Source organism: Miscanthus floridulus, unplaced genomic scaffold, assembly GCF_019320115.1.
Source record: "Miscanthus floridulus cultivar M001 unplaced genomic scaffold, ASM1932011v1 os_2759, whole genome shotgun sequence".
Taxonomy (NCBI): Eukaryota; Viridiplantae; Streptophyta; class Magnoliopsida; order Poales; family Poaceae; genus Miscanthus; species Miscanthus floridulus.
In genome coordinates this window covers 6,445-21,020 of record NW_027098493.1, presented here as the reverse complement: position 1 = coordinate 21,020, position 14,576 = coordinate 6,445, and the positions used below count along the sequence as shown (strand labels likewise).

General features: G+C 48.2%; 1 pseudogene; it reads left to right on the top strand.

The window, feature by feature from the left end:
• Positions 1 to 10,853: 10,853 nt before the first annotated feature.
• Positions 10,854 to 14,158, top strand: LOC136535398 (uncharacterized; annotated as a pseudogene).
• Positions 14,159 to 14,576: the final 418 nt, after the last annotated feature.

The following is a 14,576-nucleotide window of genomic DNA, read 5'->3' as shown; positions in this document are numbered from 1 at the left end:
TGTAACCCTGCTCCCCAGACTATATAAGGCGGGCAGGGGACCCCTCTAAAAAATATCTCTCATTGACATACAACAATACAATCAGACGTAGGACGTAGGTATTACGCCTTCTTGGCGGCCGAACCTGGATAAAACCTCGTGTCTGTCTTGCGTCACCATCTTGTTTGTGGTTTGTGCATCTGTCTGCCGACAATCTACTACCTTGGGCATACCCCTAGGTAGACTGCCGACCATATTTCATCGACACTCAGTAATAGAACAACCAACAAATTACGTGAAGTAAAGACATCATTGACAATGGATTTATGCTCAATTGCTCAGTAACAAATGTACAGAATGTAGCAATAGCGACACCGCCATCATAACACATGCAAAAGAGAATCGCTAAGATATAATGACATTGCCATCACAAGAACAATGCAAATAGCAAAATTCATGGAAGAATGAAATAACTATAAGAATTATTGCACAATTCCATTGTCTCAGTCTAACAAAAGTCCATCATTGCACAATCCTAAAACCTCAGTATATAACATAAAGAACAAAACAATCAATCATCACTATACAATGAAGGATATCAGTTCTGCACATCTAAAAACAAGAGAACGACAGGTGCCTGCGGGAGCCGACAGCCTATGGCCACCCAGGGGAGGGGGAGGTCAGGGGAGAGGGAGGGAAGAGCGCATCCCCGCCATGCATAATGGGCCAGATGCGTCGGTGTCGGGCTCCTCCAGCGATAAAGGTCGGCGCACCAGATCCACACACGCGCACACTTTCCCGGCGCTGGCAAGGAGTGCACAAACCAAAGAAAAATGTCTTTCCCAACGCACGCAAGTGCGGATAGCCTCATACCCAGTAGACACAGATTCGGTGAGGGGACCAACGGATCCAGCCGCAAGGGTACCGGAGACGGACGCTCGAACGGTGGGATGCACAAATCCGGTCATGGAGGCACCACATCTGGAGGTGGAGTTACTGGAGCACACGCCGGAACATGCGCTGGAGCATAGAGAAGAGGGAAGTCGGAGAGAGAGAGAGCAGGAAAGGAGAGGGAAGGATGATATAAAAGAAGCCTGGATGCAGAGTTGGTGAAGGACACGCCGGAGCAGCCCACCAACGTCCGGCCCGCACCCACCACGCGACTGGCCGGGGGGCGCACCCGCGCCAAGGCAACGCCGCGCCAGGGGGCCGCCCGCCCCACGCGCCGACACCGCTCCGCCGCGTCGGGGGTGCTTGCCCCGCACCGCCGAGCCGCCCATGCGCTACGTCGGCGGCACCGCGATGTGGCGGCAGGCACCAACCGCCGGGGTGCACTCGCACCGATGTGCCGCGCCGCCACGTCGGGAGCGAGGAGAGAGAGATGCACGAACGGTGCGGTGGCGGCCCGGAAGGTTTTGAACGTGTTTTTTTTATTCGGTGATGATTGGCTTCGAGCGTTAAATCGCAATCACGGCGGGTTCGCGGTGTGTGGCGTGCGAGGAGGGCACGGGGGTGAGAAGCCTGACATCCCACATCAAATCATGGTAATCGGATTTGGAAAGCTCAGTGGTGCCGCCAGTCCGCCTCGTCATGGTTCTACAAGGCCCCCCAGCCCAGTTACTCAACCTCCACTGCAGTCAGGCGCCCTCGTTCCCATGCGCCTCTGGTGGAAACTTCAGTGAGGCACAGCCCCAGGATCAGAGGGGATCAGGATGGCTTCAAACACTTCCACTTAGGCAAAAGGCAGAGAAGAGAAGTGGCACTTCTGTCAATACCTAATTCAGATAGCAGTGCCAACCCTATCCCCACCTCCATGCTGAGAAGCTGGGAATCAGTTGCAGTGTGCCCCCTAGCGAGCTCACCGACGAGGCGCTCATGGAGAAGGCGGGCTCTGCCAACCCAAATCCCATCCTGGATGAATAAGCCGCCAATCTCCATCCTTTTTGGCCAGAGGCCAAGAAAACATTTTGCATATTGCTTTTGTTATCTACGCCACTTGTTTGGCTCCATACATTTCTTTGTGGACCTTTTTACTTCAGTTGTTGAACTCTTGTGTGTTACTCTGGTTATGGAACTCATGTGTGATCTCTTATCTCTGGAGTCCATGTCTCGCTGTTATGCTATGCGTAATAGTTTGCTTGGTGAATAATCGTAGTGGTAGATTCTCTGCTAGAACATTAGAGGTTTCAATGCACAAGAAAAATGGGACACGATACGAGAGAAAATAGAAGAAAGCGCTTGCTCTGTTCTCTGTTTGCAAGAGACTAAGATGGAACCTGTTGATATTTCAATTCCTTCCATTGGCGCCTTGGGGGGCATTTCGGTCACCTGCAATGGTTCAGTATTTCAAGGCATTACTATAGACAAATGTAGCTTTGGGATCACGATTTCCTTTACTTCTCGTCACAACGGTGATGTCTGCAAGATGACCACAGTCTACGGTCCTTGCGCTGAGCCTGAATGCTCTAGTTTTATTGCCTAGTTCAAAGGACATACCATTGATGACGTAGACAACTGGATCTTCCTAGGGGACTTTAACTTTTATCGCTCGCTCAATGACCGAAACAGACCAGGGTGGTAGTATTTTTTGAAAGGAATGTGAACCTAGAGAGTATCAACAATTCTTACATCACCCTTGTACCGAAGCATAACAACCCTGAATCAATTAATGACTTCAGGCCAATCTCGCTGCTCAACTCCAGTCTGAAGCTTCTGACTAAGATACTTGCAGATAGGTTACAGCAAGAAATCCTTCAGTTCATTCACAAGTATCAATATGGGTTCATCAGATCAAGAACTATACAAGATAGCTTAGCTTGTGTTTTGAATTTATCCACCAGTGTCATCAATCAGGTGAGAGATAGTGATTCTAAAACTTGATTTTGAGAAGGCCTTTGACACGGTGGAACATAGTGCTATCATGTCGGGTGATGCAACATATGGGTTTCCCTAACATCTGGCTCCAGTGGATCAGATTGATTTTCTCTTTAGGAACTTCGAAGGTGCTACTCAATGGAGCCCCAGGGAAAAAATTAGGCTGCAAAAGAGGAGTACGTCAAGGCGATCCTCTTTCCCCTCTGCTCTTCGTCCTAGTAGCGGATTTGCTTCAAGCTATCATAAACAAAGCTTCTGACATGGGAATGCTGAGGAAACCCATTCCCAGCCAGGTGATGATTTCCCAATTATCCAATATGCGGAAGATACACTCTTGATCTTGGAGGCGGAGGCCAGACAGCTCTTGTTTTTAAAAGGCATCCTACAATCCTTCTCACAGTCTACCAGGCTCAAGGTCAATTACAGAAATTCACAAATTATCCCGATAAATGTATCTCCTGGGAAGATGAGTATTCGGGCAACCACTTTCGGCTGTCAAATTGGATCCCTGCCCTTCACGTACTTGGGGCTTCCAATGGGAACCAAAAAGCCTCATTTTGAAGATCTCACACCAATTATGGATCGGGTGGAACGTCGACTTTCAGCCTGCTCATCTCTCCTGTTGTACTCAGGCTGGTTGGAGATGGTCAAGTCTGCTATCACACTGATCACCACCTATGCATCGTGCGTGATCAAGCTGCCTAAAGGTGTCATTGACAACATCGACTGCGCTAGAAAGCAGTGTTTTTATCGTGGAAATTCAAATCAGCAAAGGGGAGGTAATCTGGTATCATGGCCAACAGGCACCAAACCCAAAGACAAAGGAGGTCTTGGCATCCTAAATCTTCGTCTCCAAAATGATGCACTGCTACTCAAACATCTTGACAGTTCTACAACAAGCGGGACATCCCCTGGGTGCACCAAACCTGTTGTAAGTCTGCTCTAACACTCCTTTAAATTTTATAAAAGTTTTTGACACTGTCGGAATCTTACCCAGTCTTTTCGGTAAAAAAAAAAAAACAAACTCAAAGTCAGAGTTCGACTTAATGCTAATACACAGAGTAAATGCACATCAAGAAAAAGAATTACAATCAAATAAGTAAACAAAACTATTTGCACAAATCAATTTGGAATGAGACATCCAAATACTACAATAAACAAACTAGCTAAACTGCACTATTTGTGCGGGACAATTTGCTAGATGGTAATTGACTTGAGCATTGGTATTGCCCAACTCACTTGCAGAAATCCTAATACACTCACTACCGGAGACTGTGTAGTTACCGAGTGCCCCGACAGTTACCGAGTGCCCCGACAGTTACCGAGTGTCAAAAGTGGGGGCACTCGAAAAACAGTACTTACCGAGTGCCAACACTCAGAAAACATAAACACCCGGTAGTCGACCGCTTTACCGAGTCAGCACACTCGGTAACTTCAGACACTCGGTAAAACTACAAGTTTACCAAAGGGGCGCACTCGGTAGAAACAGCCACTCGGTATTGAGGTGCCACGTCACCTAGGATAGCATCCGAGCGCCAAACGGCGTCACGGCATGACATGTTTACCGAGTGTATAATTATTTGCACTCGGTAATAATAAAGTTTTACCGAGTGTAAGTGCACAACACTCGGTAAACACTATCTTTTACCGAGTGTATTGGCGCAACACTCGGTAAAATTCAACCAAATTTCTTGTTTCTCCCTTCATTCTTTTTCCTCTATCCACATATGATATTTAGTACTCCATTCCAAAATATGGTGTTTATTTCGATTTATTTACTATATTTCACAAAATTTTCATTCTTTATGAAAATTAGGTACATATCGTGTAAATTTAATTGTAATAATTAAAATTGAACTCGATAAATCACGAGATTGGAAGAATTAACATTGAAGCATACATCTATGTTATAGAAAAATTTTCATAACGTTTCGGAAGTATTTTTACATTCGTCGCTGCCGAACCGGTACATCTCCCAAAGAGACGCTAAACATTCACAATGACGAGTAGGATTTCTATTAAGAGTGAAATTCAACATTATGATTTGAACTTGGAATTTTTTAGATAGTAAATAGATGACATGAAATAGTTCATGTGAAAGTTTGGTGAATTTTAGGATTAAATTGGCATTTTTTCTTTTTTGTTTTGCATGAAATAATGGATACTTTTACCGAGTGTGACCTCAAACACTCGGTAAAGGTTAGCCACGGCCCACCTGTCTGCCACAGTGGGCTGCCATGCTTTCTGTTTACCGAGTGCCGTAGATCTGGGCACTCGGTAAACATGTACCAGGCCCACATGTCATTGGGCTGCAGTGCTTCTGTTTACCGAGTGCCGTAGATCTGGGCACTCGGTAAACATGTACCAGGCCCACATGTCATTGGGCTGCGGTGCTTGAGTTTACCAAGTGCCGTATATCTAGGCACTCGGTAAACAGAAGCATTGAACACTTAGCCGTTTCTCCCTCAAATCGTGCACAGACACACACACACACCGCACACGCCCGCCGCACCGCCGCCGTCCCCTGCGCCGGCGCCTCCCCGCCGTCCCCCGCACTTGCACCCGCGCCTCCCCGCGCCCGCGCCCGCGCGCTCCATGCCGACGCTGGCGCCTCCCCGCCGTCGCCGGCGCCTCCCCACCGCCGCGGCCGCCTCCTCCCCTCCACGCCGTCGCCAGCGCCTCCCCGCTGTCGCCGGCGCCTCCCCACCACCGCCGCCACCGGGCGGTCCCCCACAGCCGCCGCCACCGCGGGACTGCCGCCGCCGCGGCCGCCTCCTCCCCTCCACCACCGCCGCCACCGGGCGGTCCTCCACCGCCGCTGCCACCGGTAAATAAGCTCAGACTTGGTCTTCAGTTCTTCTCCGTTGTCGTAATCTCCTGTGCAGTGCAAAACCAAACATGTGAACAAGATGAGAGATATTGGGTGGGTAGGTATCCTAATTAAGACCGGCAACTATGCATATGTGATTCTCTCAGTCTCAACTACTACCAAGGCATTTTTACAGAAACTGATTGCATGAAATTTCATGTGCACAGGTGTATGAATGTACTTGAAAACTCCATTGGGAACATTGTTTTCTAGAAGTGAGGATTCAGCCAGGCTATCAGTTCTTTCAATAATAAACACTTTAATTTTGAGTTAAAAGACATCCTATTCAGTACACAAGTTAATCAGAAAATAACAAAAATATTCCAATTTCCACTACATTCAGTGTCAAATTTTGCTGGGTTACATAGTTATCTTTATGTAACAAAAAGAGGTGATGCGAGAATAGGATCAAGGAGCCTTTGTAATGAAGTTTATACTGAATGTAACAAACTGCCTGTAGCAAGTAGCAATAGGTGAAATTTAGAGTGAGCTTTCCTAAGGATAGCGCCAACCACAAAAGATTATTTGGGCTCATCGAAACATGTGAAAAGTGAATACTCCTAGCAATGAAAACTTGTAGTAATTCTCCGTAACCAGTCCCCACTTCAATTTAACCACCCTCCTTAATGCACTCTTATAACTATATAAGAAGATGAAGTGAAATATACCTTCCGAAGCATCTCTTCTGGAGTTGGCTGATCCTCACGCTGCAGGCTGATGAAATAAGACTGGAGCTTCTTGGCAGCTTCCATATAGTCACTATATTGCAGATAATAAATATTGACTAGAAAACATTACCACACTATGGCAGCCACTGCAACAACTAACCAAGACAAAAGGACATATGTACAAGCCAGACATATGTAGGTAGTATGGTGTTGAGGGTTAAAAGTTTGATTGTATGGAAGAACTGACTGAAGTGCTGGCCTTAGGATAAAGGCATTTGTAGATACAAACTGGACATGTAACATTTGTAGATACAAACTGAATTTTCATAATTCTGCAATGTGGATGATAGATAGCTCTATTTAATCTGATGGATAGAGACGAATGTTTATGAACTATATTTGTAAACTTCAAATGTTTACTTTGAACACATGAACCATGGAATCCCAGTCTTCATATTCAGTCATTTACAGTTGCAACATCTAGCAATGAGTAGCACGAGGTATCCCATGCTTGTACCTTCTTCAGCAGTTGGTCAATTTTGTTTTTCATACAATGTCATTGCATTTTCTAGAGAAGAAATATTAACTACCAATGGGTTGTCATCTCCATTCTTCATTGTCTGAAAAAGATGAATAATGGTTCTTTCAGTTTCTTGTATGGAGTAAATAGGTTATTTGTCAAAATACAGTATGAATGGATTATATTAGCTGAATTGCATTATATGTCTATGCAGTCTCTTGCTAGACAGCTAAGGTAATGATGTTAGATGAACTAAACATTGTAAAAACATACTGATATGAGAAAAGGGTCCAAAACAAGAAATTAATTTATGCTATTAGAGAATACACTGGAGGTAACTACAGAAGGACCACAGTTAGCCTGTGATTTTGATTATTGATAGTGATGTCTACACAATAGCCTTGATGGTTGTGAAGCAAGGAGAGAAATAATATATACTGTACAAATCTTTTTGAACAAAAATGATGGGCTACGAGACCATATGAACAAATCTTTTTGATAGTGATGCCTGCACAATAGCCTTGATGGTTGTGAAGCAAGGAGAGAAATAATATATACTGTACAAATCTTTTTGAACAAATCTTGCTAGTGATGTTTGTGGCTACAAAAAAATTGGTTCCATGTATTCCTCCATCTACAAGTGACATAGCGGCCTTTCAACCTTAGGTAAAATCTCATCATCCAATCTAGCAAACATCTTCTATGTGAATCGACCAAGAACATGAATGTCTCTTTATCATCTCATATGGTTTTTCTCTAGCACTACTACTCTATTGCTCTAAACTGCAATATCGTCTATATGTTAGGATGGATGACCGTCAGTGGATGTACACGGGCTATCAGAAGAGGGGTCAATACACAAATGAATGGATTGAGAAGGCCAATGATTTCATGACGAAGGCATTTGCAAACGAACGGCGACATGCCTGGTGTCCCTGTAGGAAGTGTAAGAACAAGGCAATGAAAACATATGAGGAGATGACTAAAGATCTTGTCAACAATGGATTTGTAGAGAACTATACCCGGTGGACCATGCATGGTGAACGCCATCGTGTGAGAGAAGAGGTCGTGAGACAACGGATCGAGGAGTTTGATTCTGAAGCCGGGGTGGCAGAAATGTTAAATGACCATGACATGGCTTTCGATGAAGGAAGTGCAGAGCAGGAGCGAGAGCAAACTGCAAAGGCATTTTACGCCATGTTGGATGCGGCACAACAACCCCTTCACGGGCAAACCAATGTTTCTAAACTGGATGCCATTGCACGTCTAATGGCTGTGAAGTTCCAGTTTAGCTGGAGTAGAGAATCCTTCGATCAACTGTTGACAGTAGTTGGCACCCTACTTCCGGATGATCACGTTCCGCCAAAGAACACGTATGAGTCAAATAAAATCCTTCGTGCACTCAAGATGTCGTACGAGCAGATACATGCTTGTCCGAACGGATGCATCTTATTCAGGAGAAACATGAGATTACATCGTCTGCGATTAATTGCACTGAAATTGATTTATGATTTGTCATGTGCTCGTGTACGTGCAGGTGCCTCCTGCTTGGTGTGCGGGGATGGACAACTGCTGGGAGGCCATTGTGGACAAGTGGTTGAGTGAGGAGTACGAGCAATATCACACCGTACGCTCACGTTGCCATGCGATGATGCAGGGTTCCTCGCACAACAAGGACCCACTACCCTCAAGGAATATGCAGCCAGATATGTACGCGGATTTCATTTCGTTGTTGCTATGCTAACTTCTGAATGCATAATATCTTATTGTTGTGCTTCTTCTTGCAGACGCGGTTCCACCCCGGCCAGGAGTGCGCCTCGTTCAAGGCATATGCCTTGGCACACAAGGGCAAGGCAAAGGACCCCGACCTTGTCTACAACCCGGAGGACCCGCCCGAGGCATACAGCAACCCGAGCGTGCATAGGCGCCTCAGCGAGTACACGGCGATGGCGAGAGAGATCCATGGGTCAAAATTTGATCCGAGCAGCGCTGACCTCGAGGGTGACATCGTCATGAGGTTGGGACCAGGTAAGCCACACGGGCGGCACTATATGGTCAACAGCACCATAGACACGGCCAACACTCAGACACTCGCCCAGATTAGAGCCCGGAGCATGAGTTCGAGTCCAGCCATACGCCCACGCTCATAGCCCCAGGTGGTAGCACTCCAGGTTAGTTCTGTTGCATTCGTTGTCCATTCATTTTCTACTCGTTCTTTATTTGCATTCTAACTATGTGATAAATAATTGTAGGCCCAGATTGAAGCCCTGTAGGAGTCACAGCAGGCCTCACAGAGCCAGCTTCAGGCCCTCGAGCTGTCGCACCAGGCCGAGTTGCACAGGAGAGGGCGTGAGTGCAGGCCCAGCTTGAGGCCTTCCAGCAGGCGCACAAGGACTGGTACGAGTACATGGCCCGTTTTTCTCAGAGCATGGGCCAGCCTCCACCGCCTCCGCCGCCGCCGATGATACCGTTGGTGCCTCCACCTCCGCGCGATGGCACTCCTGTGAGTCACTTAGATGCACTCTTCACTTTCGTGTCATATAGAGCTACCTTCGACTTATACCTTAGTTTGACCTACCATAGCTTAGACCTTAGAATTTGCTTTGATCTAGATAACTCACATGTGCAATCTCATTCTAGGGACCTTCTACAGCTAGATCGAACAACGATATGCAGGGTGATCAAGACCTGGACTTGACTCCGTTTCTCCGCAGGCCTCCGACCATGTGACAGGCCATCCGACCTTGTTTAATAGGTTTTTATGTTGAACTGTGGACTTGGTTGAACTTTGTGGACTTTGGACATATGTTGATGGTGTTTGTGGACTTTGCATGGTGCTTGTCGACATATGTTGGTTATTGTGAGTGGATGTGACATTTGTGGACATATATGTGATATATATTGCCTATCTGTCATATTATTATAATTTCCTATGATTTTGTTGCTTATTGTGACTGGATATGAACTGAAACAAACAAAAAAAAAAATCTGTGGATATATTTTACCGAGTGTAGCACTCGGTAAAACAGAGATTCTGTCAGTTTTACCGAGTGTAGCACTCGGTAAAACAGCGAACTAACCAAAGTGGTTCTGATTCTGTGAATTTTGCCAAGTGTGTCATTTTGTACCGAGTGCCGCGTCCCCACTCGGAAATATTTGACTACTTTTTATCGAGTGGGAACACTCGGTAAACATTATTCCTGAAGTTTATTTGCGGAATTGTTTTAATCACGAAAATGGTTATTCTTTTACCGAGTGTTAGGAGTTACACTCGGTAAACATTATTCAAAAAATTTATTTGCGGAATTGTTTTAATCACGAAATGCTAATTTATTTACCGAGTAGTGCTAGTGACACTTGGTAAACGTCGCCGTTAACGGTCAGTTTGGAGGCTGACGACCGTCAAGTCATAGTTGTTTACCGAGTGTCGTTGTAGCACTCGGTAACTCTCTTCTCCGAGTGCGCCGATATTAGACACTCGGTAAAATAACCTCACCGAGTCGTTGTTTGCCGAGTCCACTTTACCGAGTGTGGCACTCGGTAAAGAGTTTGAGTGTGTATCACTATTTGCCGAGTGTTACTCACACTCGGTAAATACACAGTATCCCGTAGTGACTCAATACCATTCTATCTTTCACATCCGTCATTTTATTCTCTTATGAGTGGAAACATTGTCAGCACCACCAGCAGCGTCGTCCACAACCTCGGCCACATCCACTAAACCAATTACTGGTGTCGTTATCTAAGTGACCCACGACCCAACTAAGTCTGATCCCCACTGCAGGTTCTTTGTTTCTTGTTAGGTTGATTAGAGTGTGCACCAGATCATCTATGTGTTTCTTCACACAATAATACAGGAAAACATTTTTTGCTTATAGCTTTTGCTGAGTATATAAAAACGATGTGCCTGCGTTATATATACCAGGCAATCCGTATCCTCCACTCCATCCATGGTCGTCTTCTCCAATATACTAAGAGTATAACAACATAATTCCAACTTTCCAAGCGCTCTGTTCACTATGACTATGAGTAGGATTACTAGTAAGATAAGCAAACTAGAAATCAAAGCCACCATTCTACTCGTAGTGGTGGCCTTCCATGCCCTGCTGCTGATGTGCCTCAGCAGGCGGCAGCGCCGAAGCGGTCAGCCGGTGCTCCGCTTGCTGCTCTGGGGTGTTTCCGCGGCCTACTTCCCGCTCATGACCTACACCCTGTCCATGCTGACCTCCTACACCCCATCCGTGGAGCACGTACCCACGAGCATTCTCGTGATGGTCCTGGTTGTCCTCGTCCAGTTCACCAGGGCCAAGGCCGACATGGCAGCCATGGCCGTGGCCGCGGTCGCCTCGCCCGCGGCCAGCGACGACGACGTCAATGGACTCAAGATCCGGCCGTCCACGGATCACGTCATCAACATGTTCTGGGTGGCTGGGCTTGTCGTCTACAACGTATACAAATTCGGCAAGCCCACAGTGCTGTCCATGGACAGCAAGCCTTGCGCTTGGCTGCCGCTAGTCGTGATGTTGCTTATTGCGCCGGTATGGTTCCTCGGTGCTGTCAGGACGTTGCTCAGGTTCGGCGCCTTCCAGCGAGCGACGTCCTCCATGGTGCTCGGCCGCAACGTGCAACTCATCGATGGCTACATGCTGCAGCTCCGGGAAGGGCGGCTGCCTTGAGGGTGAGGCCACGGCAGCACCAGCACCAGCAGCAGTACCACGACTCATCGTGACGGGGGAAAGGGACCAGGACGTGGTGGAGAGCCCGGTAGGGTACCGTGTGAAGCTTCGGCGCTGCAAGACGAAGGGAGCCCACTGGTGACGCTGGACCGGGTCTGGAAGTCATCATCATCATCACCAGCCCATGACCGTGGCGACGGCCGTGTTCTTGTGCAGAAGGAGCACAGGGATCTCTGCCTCTCCTTCGCCTGTTCAAGTGCCTGCGCCGGCGGTTCGCCGGGGTACCGGCTCGCAGGGCCGTCCCAACAATTTCTAGGGCCCTTGGGCAAACAAGACAATGAAGTCCCGGCAATCTAATATTTTAATATCACGAGATTGAACTATATAGTACTACTGGTAATAAGAGTTAACTCGCAAAATATAGTTTGTTAAAAACGACAATACATCAAAGAAGCTTAAAGAACGGTGAAATCCATGAAATGACTTAAAATTTAAAACAAATTATGGGCAGCCTGCTGCCTGTGGCATGTCCATAAGTTCCTTGATGAATTAAATAATTAAACTAATAGATCAACAATTCGCTGCACTATCGCTTGATGCCTGTATGTATTGGATTGCAAGGTAAAAAAGAAACTGAAGTTTTCAGATCGAACAAACAATAAATACTGATGAACTGAAACCATAATCACTTACCGCAGAGAGTCGGGGACAGGGATGAAGGAACTGTAGCGCAGCTGGGTTAGTGGGCGCCTGCTGGGATCACGGGATTCCAGATTACGGAAATCGGGATTTCAGGATTTGGGAACGCCGGAACAGCCGCCGCGGCGCAACAGCACGCATGCTTTGACGCAGAGTCGCGAATAAGAAAGGGTTGCCGCGCAGAGCCGCAGACTGAACTCGACGTGACCGTATGGAGCCAAATACATGTACTACATATACGTATACTCATGGGCCCCTAGTGCCATGGGCCCCCGGGCGTCGCACTGCCTGCCCTCCCCCATGGGACGGGCCTGCCGGCTCGCCGCGGAGGCCGGCTCCAGCTGGGCGTTCCGCTTCGTCCGTGACGGGCTGCTCGGCCCGGAGGACGACCACGGGAGGATCTTCAGTGTGATCGCCACCGAGCTCTCGTTCGCCAGCGACTTCTTCCACTCGCCTCTCCCCGTGGCCTCCCTGGGCACCACGGCCGCGGCTCTCCACTTCATCTTCTCCTTCGCCATCATCCCCGCGCTTCTCTTCTTAGCACTACTCATCCTAGTGCCAGTAGCGATGGTGTCCTCGCCCATGCCGTTCAAATCAGAGTTGGGGGTGCCCTGACGTGGACAAGGACTCGTACCCTCTATCATTTCTTGGCCTTGCCCTGACGCTGTTGAATGCGGTCTTGGAGATCTGGGAGATGGTCAACAGCGTGCGCTCCAACTGGACCAAGATCAGCATCATTGGCCACCTGGTCAGGTCCCGGCACCACTGCGCCAAGAGATTCTACGCGTGTCTGCTCAAATGGAAGGCTCGAAAGTTTTGGAAGGATGAGATCCGGCAGGTCCAGCTGCTGCTGCAGCTAAAGCCAGCACGCCTCCGTTGCATGCAGCAGCCTTGGGCTCGCCCGCGTCACTCTCAGAGCCAGACGGCTGCTGGGCTTCTGCATCATCCAACGGAGAAGTATCGATCACCTCGGGGACTCGATCAAGGTTCCTCCCGAGGTGAAGGAGGCCATCCTCAAGTCCTTCCGGCGTGGCGGCGGCCAGGTGAGCGACGGGACGTCAGCGATAAGGCACCACGGTTTCGACCGTGTTGGTTGTGACATCACATGGGCGTGCCGTGAAGCCGGCGGTGGCGTGCTCACCACCACCACGGATGCTATCCTTGTGTGGCACATCGCCACGACCCTCTTCGACCTCAAATGCTCCTCAGAGGATTCTGATTCTCCCGGTTCTCCCTCGACGACCGTCGCCGGTGGTCAGCAGCAGCAAGGTCGTCGCCTGTAGCTTGTCGCGCTACTGTGCGTACCTGGTCGCCGAGGCTCCGGACCTGCTGCCGGACAATCCTGCATGGACCACTCGCCGCTACCAGGCCGTGAAGCAGGGCATCGAGGACGCGTGGTCGGCCAAGTGCAGCGGTGACGTGTCTGGTGACTCGTCCTGCGTGTGCCAGCAGCTGGTCGACACGTTCTGCGGCAAGAACTTCCACGAGGTGCTGGACAAAGGCTCGAGGCTTGGAAGGCAGCTGGTGGAGGCTGCGGATGAAAGGCGGCAGAGATCACAAGGACGAGGAGAGGCCGGAGGCCAAGACGCCGTGTGGGGGCTCCTCTCCGACTTCTGGTCGGAGATGCTGCTCTACCTCGCGCCTTCCGACAGTGTCAAGGGCCATATCGAGGCCCTACAGCGTGGCGGGGAGCTCATCACGCTCTTGTGGGCGCTGCTGCTGCACGCCGGCATCACCAGCAGGCCGGTGCAGTTCAATTTCACTGCAAGTGTGCTGCTATCGACTGGAGATCCAGCAGACACCATTGATGTACATAACTGCTAGCTAGTCCCACAACACTAGCCAAATACTGAACTACTTATATATCCGCGTATCCAAATTATATTGTCTGGCCAGGCAAGAAAATATGATGCTGTATTCAATTTACTACTTTGAAATGCGGCCTACGATTATTCGGTATTTTTAGATAAGGGAACAAAGTTCCAGCCTCTACCAACCGTAGATGGTACAACTGATAATCCGAATACAAACCAAAGCCATAAGGCTTACACACCCACAAGAAAAACACACCTTTCGGCCCAGCTAGTGATTGAGCGTTAGAATACAAATAAAAGAACTAATTCTCAATCGGATTGCTAAACTTTCAACCAAACTTCGAAAAAAATGGTGAGCACCAAACTTTGAGAGAGGCAGAGGCTATTGCTTGTCTTGCTCCTTTAGTGGGTGCCTTCCTATCTGATGATAGTGATAGTAACAGTCAAGATGATGACATGTGCTCTCAAAGATGATGA